The sequence below is a fragment of the Podarcis bocagei genome (genome assembly GCF_964188305.1).
Source record: "Podarcis bocagei genome assembly, chromosome: 14".
Lineage (NCBI taxonomy): Eukaryota > Metazoa > Chordata > Lepidosauria > Squamata > Lacertidae > Podarcis > Podarcis bocagei.
The window spans coordinates 17,960,294-17,982,889 of record NC_138139.1 but is presented as its reverse complement, the minus strand read 5'-3'; the positions used below and the strand labels follow the sequence as shown (position 1 = coordinate 17,982,889).

Sequence of the window (22,596 nt, the reverse complement as noted above, 5' to 3'; positions counted from 1 at the left end):
TTGGGACTACAATTCCCATCATCCCTGACCACTGGTCCTGTTAGCTATGGATGTTGGGAGTTGTAGTCCCAAAACAGCTGGAGGGCCAAGTTTGGCCAGGCCTGGTGTAGACAATACTGAGCTAAATGGACCAATGGCTTGACTCAGTATCAGGGCAGTCTCCTGAATTCTACCATTGAATGATGGCCTTTCCCCGTACAATAAAAACAATAGGCAAAAATGCTCTTGAAGACCAGGAGCTTTGGGTCAGCCGGATAGCTCAGTTGGTTAGAGCATGGTACTGATAATGCCAAGGTTGCAAGTTCGATCCCTGTATTGGCTAGCTGCGTATTCCTGCACTGCAGGGGGTTGGACGAGATGATCGTCAAGGTCCCTTCCAACTCTGTAATTCTATGATTCTTTTCCATGATTCTCTGAAGTTTTCATCGCATACAGAAGAGGCACACACTACATTCCTGTTTTATTAGAAAACGGATTGGTCTGTAGCTCTGTTGCATTTATCACCACGGAGTAGCTAAAGAGAGCTACGAACCTAGCACAATTGCTACCCAATTTGCTGGGAAGTGGCTAACTCCCAATAATGGCACATTCCAGGTGGAAATATGCTGTGGTTAGTCACTAGCCCACCCCTTTGGAAAGCTGCCACCCACCTCCTTAGTTACAAGCGACAGATACATTCTCTCTATAAATAGGGACTGGAACTGCCAGCCTTACGTTGTTTAGTCTCAGCCTAAAGCGAAGCAAATGGGAATCCCATCTGCACAGCAACAGCCTGAAGAGGGTGTGGTTGGAAGCAAGAGTTGTTTTCTCTTGGAGAGCCTGTGCTTTTATAACCAGCTCCTTCAGGAACTGGAGGATGTCACAAGGTCCTCTTGCTATGCCCAGCTACGAAAGCAGGAGAGGAAAAAGTGAACCAAGACTGAGTTTTATAGAATGAACAAAGTGTGCTTAGTATTCTCTGCAGAGAGGCGAAAGCTGGCCAAGAGATTTAACTGTTTCCTAGGTGAACCAGTTTTATACTGGAAGCAGGGGCATTCCTGGGTAGGTAAAAGACTCCAGGGAACAAACTCACCATGCAAATTTGCATCGATAGATAGATAGATAGATAGATGTTGTTGTTGTTTAGTCATTTAGTTGTGTCCAACTCTTCGTGACCCCATGGACCAGAGCACGCCAGGCCCTCCTGTCTTCCACTGCCTCCCGCAGTTTGCTCAAACTCATGCTGGTAGCTTCGAGAACACTGTTCAACCATCTCGTCCTCTGTCGTCCCCTTCTCCTTGGGCCCTCCATCTTTCCCAACATCAGGGTCTTTTCCAGGGAGTCTTCTCTTCTCATGAGGTGGCCAAAGTATTGGAGCCTCAGCTTCACGATCTGTCCTTCCAGTGAGCACTCAGGGCTGATTTCCTTCACAATGGATAGGTTTGATCTTATTGCAGTCCATGGGACTCTCAAGAGTCTCCTCCAGCACCAGAATTCAAAAGCATCAATTCTTTGGTGATCAGCCTTCTTTATGGTCCAGCTCTCACTTCCATACATCACTACTGGGAAAACCATAGCTTTAACTATATGGACCTTTGTTGGCTAGATAGATAGATAGATCCATATTCAGGCCAACTGCCAGAGGAGAAAAACCAGCAAAGCTCTAGATCCAGCTACCTAGCTAATTTGTATACATAATAAAAACAAGAACAAGAAACAAACCAATACCTGCCCTCCCACAAACACATTTAAAAGGAGGCCCATGGGGGTCATTTTACTGGACTCTGAGCTGCCTGCCTGGCGAGTCCCCGTGCGCTGCGCTAAACCAGCACAGCATGGCACAGGGAATCGCTTTTGCAACACCGGAAATCATGTCTGCGCATGCGCAGACGCCAGAAATTGCGGGTGCACGTGCTCACGCGCACCCACAATCCAGCCCACACAGGGGGCTCCGTGGCAGTGAACTGGCCCAGGCAAGTTAAGCCTTGCCGACCCCTGGGATAGAGGATGTTAATCAGCCCAAGGTCTGCTTGAAGAGGAGCGTTTTCACCCAGCACCTAAAGATGTATGATGAAGGTGCCAGGCGAGCTTCTCTGGAGAGAGCATTCCACCAATGGGGAGACACTGCAGAGAAGGCCCCATTCTCATGTTGCCACCTTCTGGACCTCTCAAGAAGGAGGCACATGAAGAAGGACCTCAGGTGATGGTTGCAGGGTCCAGGTCAGTTCATAGGGGGAGAGGCGGTCCTTGAGGTATTGTGATCCTGAGCACATTCCTTGTCAAAGGTCAAAGTGCACAGTAACAACACTGATGCTTCTTCTCCCTCAGGAAGTTGTGGACTCTCCTTCCTTGGAGGTTTTAAAGCAGAAGCTGGACGGCCATCTGTCGTGGATGCTTTAGCTAAGAGTCCTGCATTGCAGGGGGTTGGACTACATGACCCTTGGGGTCCCTTCCGAATCTACAATTCTATGAAGGACGTGTGCTAGGATACTAGAAGGTTCTTGTCCTGCCCTGCTGCACAGCAAAGCAAGTCCTCAACTGAGCTTAAGGCAAGGCAGCATTTGGGTACTGCTTTTGTAACGCAGCCCTATGGAATTGCTCCAGTAAGAAATGAACTGAATCTGATCCCTTATATAATAATAGCAACAAGTGCAGCAAAGTCCTGCTTTACCCGAAGAGGTCTAGCCTCCTCCAATAATCTCCTACTGTGACGGAGTGGAGGGACCTCTGAGTCAAAGGAGGGCGAGGCTGGTTCACCACTCACCACACCAAGGAGTCTGCCCACTTTGTATGGTACCCAACTCTCACCTTACCTCCATTCAGTAAGTCGCCACTGTGGGTGGAGGGCTCGTAATTTTGTACAGACTTTGCATGAATGGGCCATCCCGTAATTCTTAATACAAAGATGCAGAAAAGCCACCCACCCTCAGAGGATATTGTTATGTACTGAAGTTCTCACCCTGGGCCAGCAGGGGGATACTGTAGATAGTTCAGGTCCACATATGCAAATAAAGGATCGAAAGTGACGTTCAGTGATTGGATAGTTACAGAAAATGGTTACTGTTGCGTTCTAGTGGAGCTCTATACAGTGGTGCCCCGCAAGACGAATGCCTCGCAAGACGAAAAACTCGCTAGACGAAAGGGTTTTCCGTTTTTGCGTTGCTTCGCTAGACGAATTTCCCTATGGGCTTCTTCGCAAGACAAAAACGTCTTGCGCTTTTTTTAAAAAGCCGCTTGAAGAGGCGCAGTTGCGACGGACCGTGCTTCGCAAGACAAAAAACATTGCAAGACGAAAAGACTCGCGGAACGAATTCTTTTCGTCTTGCGAGTCACCACTGTATAAGCAGGCTGACCGAACCCTTCAGTTCAGTTCTGTTCTGGCCTGTGAATAAACAAGAGCTGTTTGAAGAATCGTTGTGTCGTCTGATATGTTCACCCACAACTTAACAGATATATTCCATTATGTTCAGACCCAAGTCACCATTGTACCCTTAACCCCCCCCCCCCATTGTGCAGAATAGCAACTCACACAGAATCACATTGATGAACCCCTCTGAAGGTGGGCAATTCTTACTCTCTCTTTTTTGGTTTAAGAATGATGTGTAACATGCCTTTCAATCTGGTGTGATATACCTTCAATCAAGGGTGGAGTTGGGGGCTGACGTTTGGGACTCATTCAGCAGAACACACCCAGAAAATCCAGCAAAATGGCTTACCACAGGCATAGGCAAACTCCAGCCCTCCAGATGATTTGGGACTACAATTCCCATCATCCCTGACCACTGGTCCTGTTAGCTAGGGATGGTGGGAATTGTAGTCCCAAACATCTGGAGGGCCGGAGTTTGCCTATGCCTGGCTTACCACATTTTGAAGTAAATGAAGCAATAACATTACCATCTAATGAGCCCCCGCCTAGGCTGATAAAACTGTTAAATCTAGAGGTGGGGCTGTGTAAGACCATTTTATCTAAGAGTACCATATGGGGTACTCTTTATATCTATATTCTATAATCTATATTATTATTGTTATTATTATTATTGTTATTATTATTATTATTATTATTATTATTATTTCAGGAAAAGGTGTGCCTTGACTATGAGAAACTTAACCCCCATATATATATATATATATATATATATATATATATATATATAATTTCAATTGGTTACACTATGGATAGGGATCCTGTGGCTCTCCAGATATTTCTGGGGCTGGGATCAAACTTCCACCCACCAGCCAGCATGGCCAGTAGTTGGAGCTGATGGGAGCTGGAGTCCAGCCATATCTGGAGGTTCACTGATCCCCCACCCCTGTATGCTTGCTTGGGGGATGGTGTGATGCAAAATACAGGTTCTCAACCTCAGTTTTCCATCTGTAAAATGGGATTAACCGTGACCTCATCACACAGGGTCACTGTGAAAACTCCCAGCATATGAGGCTGTAATGCCCTCATGCTTGCTGCAGCCTGTGACAGGCCAATTGTAGCTGGTTGAGGTGGCAGCTGAGGCTGGGGTGGGGTGGCGAGAGAAAGACAGCGCGTTGCAGGTGAAGGGCTCGTGGGACATTTGTCACTCACAAAAGCCTCCATCTGGAAATACTCAAAAGGTAAGAGCCCTTGCTAGAGGAGGAGGAACTGAAAGTGCATGATTTAAAACAGCTGAATAAACTCTTAAGCCAGCAAAGGGGGAGTGTGTGTGTGTCTGTGTCTGTGTGTGTGTGTGTGTGTGTGTGTGTGTGTGAGAGAGAGAGAGAGAGAGAGAGAGAGAGAGAGAGAGAGAGAGAGAGAGAGAGAGAGGCAGGGGGAGGGAAGGAAAGGAACCAACAACCAAGGACATTGGTGACTCCAAAATCTTTGTATTATTGCCACATTATTCTTGCAAAGATCTCAGTGGTATTCAAGTCCACCCTTCCCTCTGCAACTGAGCCCTGATGATCACTACATGGTTTTCATCCTCCACACACACACACACACACACACACACACCATGCCTTCAACACAAGCATCTATGAAAGCCGTTTTTCACCAAGGCTGAAATGAACGAAGTACATTGGGTTTCCTCACTCCCCCCCTTCTTCTTTTGGGAAAAAAATAGTAATAAATGAATCGTTTCATTTCAACCTTGGGCAACGGGTTTTTAGGTGTTACATTTGAAATGAACCATGCAATTACATAGGAGCAGCCAGTTAACCAATGAGGGGAAGGACATGGATTTAGGAAGATTATCTAAACAGTTGAACACATTTTCCATGTGTGTGTCAAAAAAGCTTGGGATGTTTGGGCTGTGCTGCCCCCACCCTCACTGCCTCTCCTGTTGTAGAAGGGAGTCGGTAAATGTCCAAAACGAAAGACTCAGGTTTTCGATTTCTGTTTGTGGTACAGGAAACTGGCGACGACAAATCTTGGTGGCCGATTCAGTGAAATAACATCTCCTCTACCCACACGGCCAGCTCCATCTCGAACAAGCCGGGCAGGAGATTGGAAGCTTAGCTGACTGAGCTATCCAGCCAGCCCAAAGAGGCAAATCAAAATATATTTTGCTGCTGAAGGAAGTTTTAAACTGAAATGTTACTTCGTGTGCCCTGGACTTACACCAAGGTATCTGAAAACTTTTATGGATTTACAGACTGGTTTTTAGCAACAGAACACAACTTTTAACCACTGCAGAAAGTTATTGTGTTGTGTATTCCACCTTGATCAAGCCACGGCAATGAAAGGCAAAGGATGGATCTGATCTCTTGATAATGGTGAGTGATTATTTTTAACCAAGCTGTTTAAGTTTCCTGTATGATGTTGTAAAGGCTGGGGCCACCTAACATTTGCTTGAGAGTAAGTATAATAGAATCCAGAGGGCGGTACTTCTAGATGGCTATGTTCAAAGAGGTTTAACAGGCGCCCACACATCTTTTGGTCGTCAAAATGAAAGGACTTCATTCAAGAGGCATAGTGATATATAAACCCACAACAGCAAATTCCAGAATTTAAATATGCAAGCTGAAATAAAAACAAAAACAAAAGCATTCAGCTGAATAAGGGAATACTTGAGATTGTAGCACTGGACAGCAGCATCAGTTGCCCACAAACATCACAAAGTCAGAGACACTGTGGGAAAATTAGATGGGTGAGTAGATTCAGTCACTAGTCGCTGCTTGAAAATAAAGCAAGGGAGGGCCAGGGCATGGGCAGCAGAGAGCCCTGCTGGGATACTGGTGCCCAGGCAGGTACCCAGGGATGTCAGCTGTTGACAATGGGCTTGGATGGAACCATCTAAGGTGAGGCAGGTGGTGACAAGGGAAAGGGCTTTCTTGGTGGTGGCACCCTGCATGCGGAATGCTCTCCCTTGGGAGAGCAGCCTTCTCTGCTGTCTTTTATCTGTTTTATCTGAGCTGATTTATGCTGTTTTTACGTGCCTCTTAGGAAAATGGAAGCTGTCATTTCCCCTATGTATATCATTGTGTCATTTGTATGAAAATGCTATTGTTACATCGCCAGGATTCTTTAAAACGAACAGATTAACGTAAATAAGCAGGTGCAAGAAGCATTTATAAGTTCATTCACATCTTCGTTCACTCATATTTACTTATATATTCATTTATTTATATATTCATCTTAAGCTTCTCTGAAAATATTATTTCTGAATCTTAAAAATGAAAAGCATATAGATAAATGGTTGTGCAAATCAGACTGGAACTTCAGTGCTGGGGAAAAGGGAATGAACACCTTCTCCTATGTTGTTTCCCCATCAAAAACTGTTTTGGGTTCCCCCGCAACCTGCTCCCCAGAGGTGCTGTTTTCTCTGTCAGAGAAAACATAGCAGGGACATCTCTCCTTAGATTTGAATACCTGCTTAAGCTGGTATATGCAGCCCTGTCTTCCGAAATGTAAACCTGCTGGGTTACATAAGGGCTTTATGTTGAAATAACTAGCCGTGCCTACTATTAATGCTTAGATATTATAGGGGGGAGGCGGCAATAATAGGCTTTCACATCATGCCGGTTACCTGGGTAAGGAGCCAGGTGGCTGGCCGCAAGAGCTTAACAGTGATAATCTTTGGCAGCAAAACCTCACGTTAAAAATGAAACTCTGCTGACAACTTGGAGGAGTTGTCAGAATGTTGGAGGATCAAGGAAAGGAACGTAAGTGAAGGAACGGAGAGTTCAGAATTCATCCGAGACCAAAAAAAAAAAGGAAGGAAAATTTTGAACTGAGCAGTTCTGCCTTTTGCTGGGCACATGAAACATACGACAAAAGACTTACAGAATACTTACAGCTAAATCCTTGCAGCTGAAATAACAACAGCTCCCAAAGATGTTGTGAATTCTTCCGACTCGGCCCCAGACATTTTAAGGGGCTAAAGGGGGCCGGTGGCAACATGCTTCTCTAAGCAATAGAGGGAAGCCGCCGCCGTCCGTCCCCCCGGCAACAGCAATATTAAACTTTCGGAAAACCTGAAATGAGCTATATTTAGTCCTTGCCGCTTCTTTGTGTGGGCCTCTTAGTGCATTGGCTTTCAAAGAAGAAGGAGCTTGCATTGCCTGCCAAGCCCTACTTCCTAGTAGTATCATTTCTGTGGAAAATATTAAAGCCAGCATCACAAACGCAGAGCTGCAGCTTGGTGTGGATGGTACGGATTGGGCCCAGACTAAGGTAGTTGTGCATTGGCCTGCGAGCGCTCCAATTAGAGAATAGCCTTTACCAAAGGTGTCGTGGGCTTTGAAGACGCTCAAAGGAAACGATGCCTTATGAGGAACGGCTAAGGGAGCTGGGCATGTTTAGCCTGGAGAAGAGGAGGTTAAGGGGTGATATGATAGCCATGTTCAAATATATAAAAGGATGTCACATAGAGGAGGGAGAAAGGTTGTTTTCTGCTGCTCCAGAGAAGCGGACACGGAGCAATGGATCCAAACTACAAGAAAGAAGATTCCACCTAAACATTAGGAAGAACTTCCTGACGGTAAGAGCTGTTCGACAGTGGAATTTGCTGCCAAGGAGTGTGGTGGAGTCTCCTACTTTGGAGGTCTTTAAGCAGAGGCTTGACAACCATATGTCAGGAGTGCTCTGATGGTGTTTCCTGCTTGGCAGGGGGTTGGACTCGATGGCCCTTGTGGTCTCTTCCAACTCTATGATTCTATGATTCTATGATTCTATGATTCTATGAAACTCTGGATGAAAGGGAGAAACGTGCTAAGAGGAAGGCACGCTTGGCAAACCCTCACCGTGATTAACTCCCACCCGGAAACCTATGTCCCCACTGTGGAAAGATGTGTGGATCTAGAATTGGCCTCCACAGTCACTTACGGACCCACTATTAAAACTGTGTTCATGGAAGACAATCCTACTCAGCTACGAGTGATCGCCAAAGAAGAAGAGTTGTGCATTGAATTCTCACTGGACTATGACTCACAGATAGTCTGGAACTGAACCTGGGAGGGCCAACTGCTATTATTTTTAAAATATGGCTGGGTACAATGGTGGGGAAATAGCCAAAGTGGGGAAGATTGTGGGATCAGCTAGCCTGTGTGCTTGCCAAGTCTGCTGTCCACGTGCTAATTGTTGATGCGCACCCTCCATGGCCCCTTGTCCCTTCTTAAAGGTAAAGGGACCCCTGACCATTAGGTCCAGTCGCGGATGACTCTGGGGTTGTGGTGCTCATCTCGCTTTATTGGCTGAGGGAACCGGCGTACAGCTTCCGGGTCATGTGGCCAGCATGACTAAGCCGCTTCTGGCGAACCAGAGCAGTGCACAGAAACGCCATTTACCTCCCCGCCAGAGTGGTACATATTTATCTACTTGCACTTTGACGTGCTTTTGAACTGCTAGGTTGGCAGGAGCAGGGACCGAGCAATGGGAGCTCACCCCGTCGCGGGGATTCGAACTGCCGACCTTCTGATCGGCAAGTCCTAGGCTCTGTGGTTTAACCCACAGCACCTTAGGGTTTTACAAATCTTTAAACCAGAGTTGAACTGGATAGCTTTCCAAATACAGGTTTCCTTCAGACAGAAGCTATCCTCTGTCAAGTAGGACATAAGACCAGCCTAGAAACTAGTCAGTGATGGAACTGAGTTGAATCTACACTAAAGAAACCTGGGCACTGTTCGGCTCCAGTTGTTATGCTCCAACTTCCATCAGCTGCAGCCAGCATGGCCAATGGTCATGGATGATGGGAGATGGAGTTCAAAAACATTTGGAGAGCCACATATTCCCCACTCCTGTTACAGCCTATCTGACCACTGTTTCTATAGTATAAACGGGAAGGGGTGATAAACCTGTGAAAATAAAGGTAAGAGCTTTGGTTGTGGTTAAAATAACTTCTATTTAGTCAAAAACTTCCATCTCCAAATATTCATTCAGTTTCAAATTCAAGTAAAGTGGTACCTCGGGTTACAGATGCTTCAGGTTACAGACGTTTCAGGTCACAGACTCCACTAACCCAGAAATAGTCCCTCAGGTTAAGAACTTTGCTTCAGGATGAGAACAGAAATTGTGTGGCAGCGGTGTGGAGGCAGTGGGAGGCCCCATTAGCTAAAGTGGTACCTCAGGTTAAGAACAGTTTCAGGTTAAGAACGGACCTCCGGAACGAATTAAGTTCTTAACCCGAGGTACTACTGTATTTGTCATATTACCAGACAACTTTCCCTGAAAACTGGGGGGTTGGGCTGTGTGTCAAATGGTATTTTATAATACCTCCTTTAATTCAGGCATTAAAGGGGTCTTTATTTCAGCCTCTACTTTAGGAGTAACCACTTTAAAAAGAAGCCAGATTTTTTTTTAAGAAACTAGTATTCAAAATGTAGATGAAAGTCCACAAAAACGATTAAAAAAAACCACCAGTCGTGGCAATGCCAAATTGGCAATTTCATATAAATCACTACGGCTCCAAAGCCAAAATAATTTATATGCTGTACAGCAACCAGTTATTAGGGGGGGGGAAATAGTTGGTCATAAGATCCTAGGATCAAAACTGTGCGATTTAAAGGCACTCTGCTTGAAGACATATTGCAGAACTGAGAAGAATATGGCAAAGAGTAACTATAATGGTCACAAGTGTTGTAACATATGGTCCCGTTAATTCAGGCAAAAGTGACTGGGGCTTTTATTTATATACTGCCCTATACCCGGAGGTCTCAGGGCGGTCACAGAACAAAATCAAACTATAAAACCACAAAATATGTTATCAAAATAAAAGCAACAACCCAATAACCCCTTTTGAGCATATGGGGGGTGGGTGGGAGAGAGATGAAGGCAGGACTATTATGAGGCTGGTTCCAGGTCTGAATGAGTTCTCAGTGGGCTCTCCTTCTTCCCCAGAGCTCCCTTCTCCCGCCTATGGCTATTCCTGGCTAAAGCAATAGATGGTATCAAGCCATCATTTAAGATTTTGGACACAGTGCCTGATGGTTCCACTGTTGTGGAGCATTGTGGGAAATATAGATTCACATGCAGCCACTTGGTCCAGGATAAACATCAGCTCCACAAAGCCCTGGTGGAATACTCCACTCCCAAAAGCTGTTCGAGGTGTTTGCATGCTGACCCTGGGGCTTGAATTCAAGTTACATGCGAAGCTGGGCTGCCCATCTAGCAGGTTCTCTGTTTTGAGACTTGGGGCGGGGGAGAATTTAGTTCAGTTCAAACTGAAATGTAAATCTACCCAATCCACACTTTCCAAAACAATAGAAGAACTGCGGCACAACCATCCTTCAAAATTTGCAGTTCTCTGAATTTAGTTGGGGAGCTCTCCAGCCAAGTAATGTGGACACAAAAAAGAACATACTGGGGTAAAGTGTGCATAAAATGCATATATCAATGAAAATATCATTATATTAGGGGAAACTGCTTTGCAAAAATGTGTACATTAGGGAAAACTGCATTTCACATAGGTGTCTATTAGGAAAAACAATTAAATGTTAATGAATTTCCATTATAATTTTTTTGGAAAAGCCATCACATCAGTTTGCAAACCGAGCTTAAGCTCGGAAAGATGAAAAACCAAGAGAACGCGAAATTGACGGATTCGCTCATCCCTCGTTGAGATTACTATCTCCATTATTCTATCAGTTATGAAAACCAACATATCGGGGAGCGTCCTTATTCCTCCAGACAAGCCAGGGTTTCTTTGCATGATTATCTGCAGGGAGTACACCCATTTGGGAACATTCAAAAGCAACATCCCCACTGTGACCTTCAACATGACATGGAAAAGTCCTTCCCACCCCCTTCATCCTCCTCCAGGTCTGAGGTGCCGTCTGTGTTCAAAGCCACCTAGTGAGGCCCTCTTCCTTTCGAGGTCAGGGCTCTCCTCATCAGCAGGCAAATTTATAATTTGTTTATTTATGCTCCCGCCTGCTGGCCTGCCACTGGGGGTCTGCTGCCCCAGACTTCCCAAATCCCTTTCCTCGCTTATCTGTTTCCTGCCTCTCTGCTAAAGCCCCCACTCCCTTTCATATGGCTGTAATCTCTCCTCTCCTAATGCACCACAGGTGATGCTCTGTTCCCTTATTCTGGCTTTAGTCGGGGTCTTACGCCTGCCTCTCATTTCTTCCCCTGTTTTTTGCCTGCTTATTACCCAGTCCTCGGCTTGTTTCTCCTCCTCCTCTGTTTCATGCTCACTCCCACATTCATGCTCCCGTTCTGCCCTCCATTCCAGTCCGCCCACTCTCACTCTCTCATCTTCACGCCAGGCTGCCATCCTACCTTCCCTCCCACGCTCTTCTTTCATTCCACCTCTGTCTCTCACACGCTCCGATTCATCCTTGATCTGCTGCTGCCTCTTTTACTGCTGCTTCCTTTCCTGTATTTCTATCAGCTCCTGCTACCCCTTCGCTGTATCGGTCACCAGCATCCACACCCAATGCATTTCTTGCCCCAATGCATTTCTTATCCTCCGTCAGGCTAAGCAGTGCTGCTTCATCACTGATCTCTCCCTTGCAACCTCACTTCCAGTCTGATTGGCTCACCTTTCAATTGGATTGTCAATACTTTGATGCACTGGAGAGGATGTCCCCCCAACCTCTCTTCACAAACCCTTACGTGAAGGGTCACCTTATCTCACATATGCCCTCTCGATTGCTTCTGTTTGCAGAAGTCCGCTCCACTTCACTCCACCCACTCTCCACCTGCCCCTCCAAGCTTAAGGGTATTCCATTAAAGGAATCTGGAGGTGTGGATCTTGTCCAAAGCCCAGGGCAGGGCTAGGGCCATGACATGACCCCAACGGAAACATCTGGGGGAACTCTAGTTGGTCTGCATCGACGTGGCTCCCCTTTCTGGTGGTTTACCCTTACTGGACTTCCTGCGCAATGGGCAGGAGTCAGATATAGTCGGGTTCATTCAATGCCTAAGCCAATACCACTCACAGTCTGTAATCAATAAAGTTGTGGCCAAAATTTGCCCAATTAACATTAACGTATTATCTGTGTCCTGGTGTTTTCTTTACAAGGGGTGGCTGAAGGGTCTAGATATGCAACTGGCATTCCTATGAATGCTTCCTAGTGTTTGTCCTGCACTTGCAAGGTAACTAGCCTTCACTGTAGAAACGCTTACACTCTAGAACTCTCTGCACATTGACATTAGGTAGCACTAGCATAGCATGGGTTGCCAGTGCCCGGGGCCATGCAGAGTGAGAGAAACAGAAGGAATATGCATGCACATTCAACTGCCTAACAGCATCTGCATCACCCAGGAGATCGCAGCTGCAGAGATAAGAAAAGAAGAGTTGTTCGGTTGTCTGGAGAGGTTGCTTCCTGGTTCGCATGCAGAAACTTTTTTCAGCAGAGCCCAGCAATAGAAGTGTGTAGCTGTATTGTGGCGGCACCAGGTATTGAGATTTTGTGCCGCTAACAATTTTGCCACAACCACCCCATGCCCCTCCCATACTATGCCACTGCCAGGCAGGCACCTTGGCTGTATTTCTTCTGGCATTAGCTTAAAAACTTTTATTTGTTTAGGTAAGCCTACCCAGGGGTAAGGGACGCAGGTCGTGCTGTGGTCTAAACCACTGAGCCCAGGGCTTGCCGATCAGGAGGTCAGCAGTTCGAATCCCCACAATCGGGTGAGCTCCCATTGCTCTGTCCCAGCTCCTGCCCACCTAGCAGTTCGAAAGCATATCAAGTGCAAGTAGATAAATAGGTACCGCTCCGGCGGGAAGGTAAACAGCGTTTCCGTGTGCTGCTCTGGTTCACCAGAAGCAGCTTAGTCATGCTGGCCACATGACCCGGAAGCTGTCTGCGGACAAAACGCCAGCTCCCTCGGCCTTTAGAGCGAGATGAGCGCACAACCCCAGAGTCGTCCATGACTGGACCTGACATTCAGGGGTACCTTTACCCAGGTGTATACTTTTGAGCTGAATTTTTATTTTATTATGTATATTTTTAATACTGCCAATTTTACTTACATTCTGATCCTTTCTTTAAAGCTCAGCTTGTTCTAATATACAATTTCATTTGTATTTTAAAATGAGTATTTTATATTGTTTCAAGTGATCCACTTAGTGGCTTTCGATTAAAATTCTGTTAAATAAAGAGCTTAGGGAACTTTATGGAGCCTACGTTTTACCAATGGCAATTAAACACGACAGCTAAATTGAGCTTCCATGTTCAGGTACAGTTTACCAGTGCTCAGTGACAAACAACAGGGGCAGACTTCATGCCCTGCTTGGGAGCTTCCTGGAAGCATCTGACAGGCTGCTATAAGCAGCAGAGGATTATGGCCTAGGCGGACCTTCGGTCTGATCAAGCAAAGCAATCCTTAAAGACATTCTTTCATCCTCCTCTACCACCCACCCACAGATGCTCTCCATCCCTGAATACATACTCACTCAAATGTTTTGTTAAAGTGTAACATTCCTATCAGGGCCCACACATCTTAGCAAAACAGTAATGGTTTCACAGCAGTTGCCTTTCGGGAGCCCCTGCTGCTTGTTAGTCCCTCGTTTTTACACACTGCAAATTCTGAATTCACGGTCCTTGCTCGTCACAAGAAATGCCACAAAAAGGCCAGGGCATTTCACCTACACACAAACTGAATCACAGATCCTTGACAGGCTTCCGAGGAATCTGGCTGGGGGCGGCTAGGAGGCACGAGGAGCACAAATCATCAGGAGAGCTCTTAGGTAGCAAGTCACAGCTGTCAACATTTCCTTTCCTACAAACCCTTTTGCTGTGCAAACTGCAGCTTAACAAATACGTCTCCTCCATTAGCGCCGGGTCTCTTCAGCATCTTAGGAACATTCCATGTACAGTAGAACCTCGGCTTACATTACGCTTGGGTAATGTAAACTTCGGGTTGCCAAAGCGGAAAACCCGGAAGTATCTTTCTGGGTTTCGCTGCTCATGCATGCACAAAAGCACTCTACGCACGGCGCACATGCGCAGAAGCACCCTGTCGCGCCATGTGCATGTGCAGAACAGGCACCTCTGGTTGTGGAAACCTCAGGATCCGACTGGAGCTCTGGAACAGATCCTGAAGGTACCACTGTATAAAGGTAAAGGGACCCCTAACCATTAGGTCCAGTCGTGACCGACTTTGGGGTTGCGGCGCTCATCTCGCTTTATTGGCCGAGAGAGCCAGCGTACAGCTCCCGGGTCATGTGGCCAGCATGACTAAGTCGCTTCTGGCAAACCTGAGCAGCGCATGGAAACGCCATTTACCTTCCCGCCGGAGCGGTATCTATTTATCTGCTTGCACTTTGACGTGCTTTTGAACTGCTAGGTGGGCAGGAGCAGGGACCGAACAACGGGAGCTCACCCCATCGCGGGGATTCGAATCGCCAACCTTCTGATCGGCAAGTCCTAGGCTCTGTGGTTTAACCCACAGTGCCACCACTGTATAGAGAGCCGTAATCCTATAGCTCAGTAGCAGAGCGCTTGCTTTCCATGTAAGAAGTCCTAGTTTCAATGCTCACCATCTCTGACAAAAGGTGGCGGGAAACCCCAAGTCTGAGGCCCTGGAGGGCTGCTGCCAGTCAGAGCAAGGACTGAGCTGGATGGGCAAAAATAGCTTGACTCAATGTAAGGCAGCTTCCTAAGTTGGAGAATGAATAATTGTTTCACATGTTAAAAAGAATAATGGCTACACACTTGTTAACCATATGGACTTGTAGCATACCCCATAATACTTTTTGCCTTCCTGCTGAGAGTCACATTCCCATGGTGATCATGGGGGGGGGGGCGGATTCAAGTCAGGTTGCATTTAAAGAACAAACAGGCCCATTCCAAAACAACACATGAAGCAAAATACAGCCAGCCTGGGAAATTTGCAATTCTCCAGTGCAGTTCTCCAGCCAAGCAATGTATACCAAAATGATAAATTGTGCCTAAAAAGGTATATACTAGTGAAAATAACATACAAAAATATGACAGGCTACGGTTAGAGAGTTGGGGTTAGGACTTCCAGATATTGCTGCACAACATTTCCCATAATCCCTGCCCATCGACATGCCTACTGGGGCTGATGGGGGCTGCAGTTCAGCAAGTTTCATACAGGGTCATACAGTTCTCATGCATGGTCTACACTGGCCATGAATCTCACAGTCCTGCTCCAGCTGAGACCCCATATCTGCAACTTTTAGGGAAAGGAAAATGCACTGGCAAATCGCCTCCTCGATCTGTGAACTGGCTCTGAATGACAATCACTTCAGTTTAACCCTGACCCTCTCAATAGACAATAAAGATGTCTTGGCAGTATGCTGCCTTCTTTCCCTTTGAGTTTATCGCTCTTGAGGCTATATAAATTGTGATGAGGGAGAATATGCCCCTCCAGCTCATCATGCAAACTGTGTCCACCCTGCTGTGTAGTGCCCTTCAGCCCTGTAGATGTAATGGAAACTGTAAGGCCTAGGAACCGAGGAAGCCGTCTTGTACAATGTCAGACCTGTTGATCCATCTAGCTCTCCAGGTGTTTTTGGACTACAACTCCCATCATCCCTGACCACTGGCCACACTAGCTAGGGATGATGGGAGTTGTAGTCCAAAAACAGCTGGAGACCCAAGTTTGGAAAGCCGTGATCTACACTGTCTGGCTGTGGTTCCCTGGGGTTTCAGAAAGGGTTATCTCCTAGCCCTACCTAGAGATGCTGGGGACCTTCTGCACCCAGGGCAGATGCCATGCCAATGAGCGACAACCTTTCCCCTCTTCCCTGCCTCCATCCTATGAAACTGCAAGCCTTTGTCAGAAGAGTTAACCCTTTATAAGGTAAACTAAAATGGCAAGACCCTACTTGTGGGGGGTGGGGTGCACTAAGACATCTGGTGGGATGCCCTGGACACAAAAAAATCCACTGGGTTCATTTATCATTTTTCTTCCCCCTGCCCCTTTTTGCGGTTAGGAAACAATAGCTGTGTCCCATAGCCCTGTACAGAATTACTGAAAGAAAGTCATGTGACAGTCGGAGGGTGTGTTTTCAATTATTGCACTTGAAGCTTTCTGCCGGGGCCGCAAAGACAAACAGCCTTCTGAGGGAGTCTGCTGCTGCTTTGTTGTAAGTCCCTTTTAACATTTCATTTCTTAGAATGGTTCTATATGCTTCTCTCCTGTTCCCGCTGCAATAACCCCAGGCTCTGCTAGACGAAGTTATAAGAAAGGGGGAACCTACCAATGGGATAGCCCAAGACACATCGGGTCCTTCTCCTTTTATTTATGGGAAAAGCTCAAAAGAGGAGGAGGAGGAGGAGGAGGAGGAGGAGGAGGAGGAGGAGGAGGAAGAAGAAGAAGAAGAAGAAGAAGAAGAAGAAGAAGAAGAAGAGGGCGCTGAACCTTCTCAGCTTCTCATCAGAGTGGATGAAAGAAGTCGAACTACGCTGCTCGCGCCAAACGGCACAGAAACCCTCGTGATCTCTACAGCAAGGAAGAAATCTGGCATTTCCTGCCTTTTCATTAAGAGCAATACTCTCCAGTTCGGTTTTGCAATTGCGCCAAACAGTTTTTATTATATTCGTAAATGCTCTGTTTGGTCATCCCAAATGAAGTGTAAACAGAATGGACGCTGTTCCTTGCAAGCACATTTGTTTACATAAAGAACCAAAAAAAAGGTTAGGATAATTTAGCACAAAACAGAGGAAGGGAGGTTGGAAGCGGGTGTGTGGGTGTGGGTGTGTGTGGGTGTGTGTGTGCATGTGTAGAAGTGAGACCAGCCAGCCAAGCTGTTAAACATTTGATTTGGATTACAAAAACAACGCAAGACAACTTTGTATCTGGAGTGCACACAGGAAACAGAAGAAAAATCCTTAAGGAGGAGGGTGTGATTCATCAGGGCATGTTGGCTACACCGACTTATGACTGCATTGGATTTGGCAGGTGGGCAAGTGTCTACAAAATAATTCTCCATACGTTAGTTCACAAAACTTGTGGGGCATTTGTATTATTCTTTTCTGCATGGTCGATCGTGACAGTGATTCTTATTCCTTCACCTAGCAGCTAAAAAAGGAGGAGGAAAAACTTAAGAAAGTTTCAGATCCACTCAGCCACATCAGGTAAACCTTCTTTCAGGTAGGAGAGCCACCAAAAAGAAGAAAAAGAGGGGGGGGAGAGGACATGATTTTTCATGTGTTATATTTAAATGTATAAAGGCACATTTAGAAATACTGTAATTTAGATAGATATACTGTCAGTTAGGGATTTTTCCAGTCTTAAATTCAATTCTCCACATTTCCACACCAGTTTGCACATTGCTTTTTAAACAAGTCCTCATGAAAATGCAAAAGCATCTTAGTGCGAATTTCTCCCAAAAGACAATTTTTTTGTATGCAATTTGGCAAAATATATACAGTTTGACAAAGCGTTTCATTTATGCAATGCACTTTTGTATGTCATTTTCACCAATGCATGCATTTCTATACACACTGTATCCAAATACGTACATTTTTGTACACATTACTTGGCTGGAGACCTGAATTGCAAAATTCAGAAAAGTGTGAGTTTTCAAAGATGGCTGTATTTGGTTCATGCAATATTCTGGACAGGGCTAATGAGGGTAAGTTTGCCTTTAAATGCAAACTGAATTGAAGTCCCCCCCCTATCCCTGAATATAGTACATGTCACCACAGTGAGAAAGACTATGACCAGATGACCTGGGCATTTGCTCAGGCTGCTATCCTGGTGCTAACTGGGGATAGGCAATTCTATTGCTCCCAATGCTCTTGATTCTTTATCTTTAAACCAGACTTGGGTTGGTGGTTGTTGTTGTTTAGTCGTTTAGTTGTGTCCGACTCTTTGTGACCCGATGGACCAGAGCACGCCAGGCACTCCTGTCTTCCACTGCCTCCCGCAGTTTGCTCAAACTCATGCTGGTAGCTTCGAGAACACTGTTCAACCATCTCGTCCTCTGTCGTCCCCTTCTCCTTGTGCCCTCCATCTTTCCCAACATCAGGGTCTTTTTCAGGGAGTCTTCTCTTCTCATGAGGTGGCCAAAGTATCTGAGCCTCAGCTTCACGATCTGTCCTTCTAGTGAGAACTCAGGGCTGATTTCCTTGGGAATGGATAGGTTTGATCTTCTTGCAGTCCATGGGACTCTCAAGAGTCTCCTCCAGCACCTCAAATGGTAACTTGGTCACATGACCACCTTAGTTTTAAGCTCAGCACACACACGTGTGGATATGTAGGCAGATGTATTATGTTGAACTCTGGGTCAGTGCTCATGGGTCAAAATTTAAAGCACTTCGGTCTACCATAAAAACACTTATTCAGCATTGGCCTAGGAAATCCATCTTATCTATCCCCCCTTGCGCTCTTTTGATCCCTGCTTGTGCAGCTTCGACCTGTGCCTTATTAATCCTTTCCCCGAATGCATTCCTTCCAGGAAAATGAACATTTATCAGAAGGTGGTCTCGAATTCCTTTCTTCACTTATTGAGATTTTCCTTTCCAAGGCGATAGATCATGCTTAAGGGAAGCAGCTGGGCTGTTTTCAACGCCAGGCTGGTTTCTGCTGTAATTGCTTCTGTTGTGGTTGCTGTTGTGGCTCTGATTTATGACAGGGTTAGTCCATTTCCATGTACAGCACGAACCCTTTTAGCCAAGGATGAGCAGGTCCTTGATTACCTGGGGTTCACAGATGAGGCAAAGAGGGGCTAGACACTGCTCCGCAAATTTGGTTCTCCTCTGTTATCTTTCTCAAGAAAAAAGAAAGAAACAAGCAAAGCCCAGGAGGGAAAACCCCAATAGCCAAAATTGTGGGTGCATGCTTCAATTCTCTTAGAGCACACAAAAGCCCCAGAAGATGGTATTGGCACCATAATTTGGTTGCTTGAGGATTTCAGATGTTTAAGTAAAGGTAAAGTGGCCCCTGACCATTAGGTCCAGTCATGACCGACTCTGGGGTTGCGGCGCTCATCTCGCTTTATTAGCTGAGGGAGCCAGCGTACAGCTTCCGAGTCATGTGGCCAGCATGACTAAGCCACTTCTGGTGAACCAGAGCAGCATACGGAAACGCCATTTACCTTCCTGCCGGAGCAGTACCTATTTATCTACTTGCACTTTGTGCTTTCAAATTGCTAGGTTGGCAGGAGCTGGGACCAAACAACGGGAGCTCACCCTGTCATGGGGATTCAAACTGCCGACCTTCTGATCAGCAAGTCCTAGGCTCTGTGGTTTAACCCACAGCGCCACCCACGTCCCTTTCAGATGTTTAAAGAAGAGCAAACTCCTAGCTTTGATACAACAGATGGACCTGGGGGCCATGTAATCTATACCCTCTCCATGCAGGATCTAAAATGCAGAATGCAATACAACATCTCTGAAAGGTGGCCTTCCAACTCTCATAATGTTTACCCAAAGGAGAGGCTTTCTGGCAGCAAGAGGTGTTCCTAAGTTTCAGAAGATCTATGGCTAACACTTAGGGAAAGAGCTCAAAGAGTTTCCTGAAGACACCTCTGAGTCGTTGGATGTGGAGAAGCAGTGCTTTTCAAAATGCCTCGCACCATTCCTACATCTAGCAAAGCTAAACTAAATTATGCAAAAACTAATATGACATTATGCACCGTTGACTCAATGTGCATTATTCTCCGAATGCTATACAGTGGTACCTCGGGTTACATACGCTTCAGGTTACAGACTCCGCTAACCCAGAAATATTACCTCGGGTTAAGAACTTTGCTTCAGGATGAGAACAGAAATTGCGCAGCGGCAGCAGGAGGCCCCATTAGCTAAAGTGGTGCTTCAGGTTAAGAACAGTTTCAGGTTAAGAACGGACCTCCAGAACGAATTAAGTACATAAACCGAGGTACCACTGTATACAGTCATACCTTGGAAGTTGAAGGGAATCCATTCCGGAAGTCCGTTTGACTTCCAAAGCGTTCAAAAACCAAAGCGTGGCTTCTGATTGGCTGCAGGAATTGGAAGCCACGGAAGTCCCATCGGACTTTCAGCTTCCAAAAGAACGTTTGAAAACTGGAACAGTCAGTTCCAGGTTTCGATCATTCGGGAGCCAAAACGTTTGAGAACTAGCCTGTTCGAAAACCAAGGTACGACTGTACAGCTTAGTTTTCTTTGGTTCAGAAATGAAATAGTTTAATACAGAATACATGTATCAAGGAAGACCTTATTCACCTCTTCCTTGCTAGGCCTCAGCACCAATCATTCCCTGCTATGAAAATCCCATATGCAGAGCCAACATCCATATCCTCCTTTCTAGGGTCACAATATGTGCAGACGACTTGAGGTTTTAAAGGAAAAACAGCCAGAGCTGGTCTGGTCACACATCATGATTCATCAGTACATTAGCAGAAAAGGAATGAAAAGAAGAGGATACTGAGGAGATTCTGTTTGGTGCACTTCCCAAAATTATATGCAAACCAAAACACAGCTACCCTTTAAAATTCGCAGTTCTCTGAATGTTGTGATGGAGCTTTCCGATTAAAGAAATGTGTACAAAAATGTGTATATTAGAGAGAGGGTACATAAAAAGGGCCTTCTAAATGGCTGCTCCCAGATTGTGGAACTCCTTGTTGGTGCAAAACATATATAGAAATGAGAATTCCTGGATACCAGGATCCAAGTTTGGGACAAGTATTATTTGGTGAGAGCACTGCAGCAGAGATTTAGAGACACAAAATGTGTAACAAAGTGTAGAAATATAAGCTGCTAGACCTTTAAAATATGCCCTTCCAAGTAAGTGAGTTCCACTTCCCCTAGCATAGATGACAACACGTTTGATAAGTTAAAATTTGGTTTACTTACAAACTCTTCAAAAGCCTGCTTCATGTGCTTTCCCATATATCTGTCAGAAAAGTTGCACAGGCAGTAAAACTAAGCTGAGTTACAAAGTGGTGAAAGTTCCTAGATTATTGATATAGGAACTCAAAAGTATATGGTGAGAGCCATGCTGTTGAGCTGGAGCAACCAGCTCAGACCTCTTAACACACTGAACTTCTCAGGTAGACTCGGAGGAAAACAATAGTCTTGTTTGCCTATTTTCTCCTAAAGTAAGGGAAGTGACATTGCTAGCCAGGCAGGACAGCTTACTCTATGGTATTAACCCCTTCATGTATTAATTAGACTGAAGTATGTTGATTATGTGAGGCTGGTTATCCCACACTCCCTTCCATGGGAGGCTGGCCTCCTTTTTGGTTCCAACAGTCCTTTGGCTACTAACTGGCTGTTGTGGCAGGTCTTTTGAGAGTGGGTGTTGTAGTGTGTGGGTGCTTTTAAATGGTTTTGAGTGCTTTCAGTGTTGCTGAAAACGACATTCATAAATGTGTATATTATGAGAAATGCACACTAAAAAGCTGATGAGTTTTCACAAGGAATTCTAAGATTGGGAAAATGAGATTCTCAGAGATACAGAAAAGGAAAGATTCATCCATCCCTGGTAAGGATAATCAGATCAGTCTATTTCTGGTCTGTGTCAGTTACATGAGCATTCATTCATAAATTTGGTTTCATTTTCACATCATTTTGTGCCTGCATTTTTGGTACACATTTTAACTTGAAATATTTATCCTAAAATATGTAGTTTGCCAAGCCAAAAATTATATTCTAAAATCTGGAGCAGCACAAAAGTGAAAGGAAACTGCCTTCTGGGGAAACTAATTCTTGGTTGGTCTACTTACAAAACCCCAGACCTAACAAAATCCTCAAAAGCATCTGTATGATGCATATTTTTGGCTTTTAAACATGTTTCCTTTGCATAATTTAATTCCACAAGGCGTAAATGTATATGCTATCCAATGAGATCTTCTTATTTAAGCACTACCCTTAAGATGTTAGAAGAGGAAATCATCTTTGTAGAGATATGTTACTACAATAGTTAACTATATGCCAATATAGATAACAGCTAGTGTGCCATGAGAAATAAAATTTAAATCAAACTATTACAAGCTACCATAACTCTGAAGAACTACCCACAAGTGGAAGCTGCCTGTTAGCTCTTTTTGAAACTCCATGCTGTCCTCTTGCTTCCTTTCAATCTGCTGAGGATGGCCAGTTCTGCCTCATATGAGTTTGGTGCAATGGACTTATCCCATTATTCCTCATAGAGACACATAGACCTAACTTAAGAGGAGTTCACCCCCTGCTTTTCTGCATGAGTTACCCTTTTGCACCTGAAACAGTGACTCACACAGAACACAGTGGGGCAGACTTCTCTGAAGGTAGGCAATTCCTACTCTCAAAATACTCTTAAAAAGGGGT

General features: G+C 45.4%; 1 protein-coding gene and 1 long non-coding RNA gene across 6 annotated transcripts in view; one reads left to right on the top strand and one right to left on the bottom strand.

The window, feature by feature from the left end:
* The window catches only part of IL16 (interleukin 16), a 72,975-nt gene that overhangs the window by 3,642 nt on the left and 46,737 nt on the right, over window positions 1–22,596 (top strand). For 2 of the 5 annotated variants that reach the window (XM_081171022.1, XM_081171025.1), the window contains exon 2: window positions 5,360–5,724. The gene's annotated coding sequence lies outside the window, so the exon portion shown is untranslated. Of the gene's footprint in view, window positions 1–5,359; window positions 5,725–16,356; window positions 16,452–16,759; window positions 17,267–22,596 lie in introns of those variants that run through there. The other 3 variants (XM_081171023.1, XM_081171024.1, XM_081171026.1) reach the window with 3 other exon arrangements.
* LOC308573929 overlaps window positions 1–22,596 on the bottom strand; it is a 38,212-nt gene that overhangs the window by 3,498 nt on the left and 12,118 nt on the right. The window lies entirely within an intron of this gene.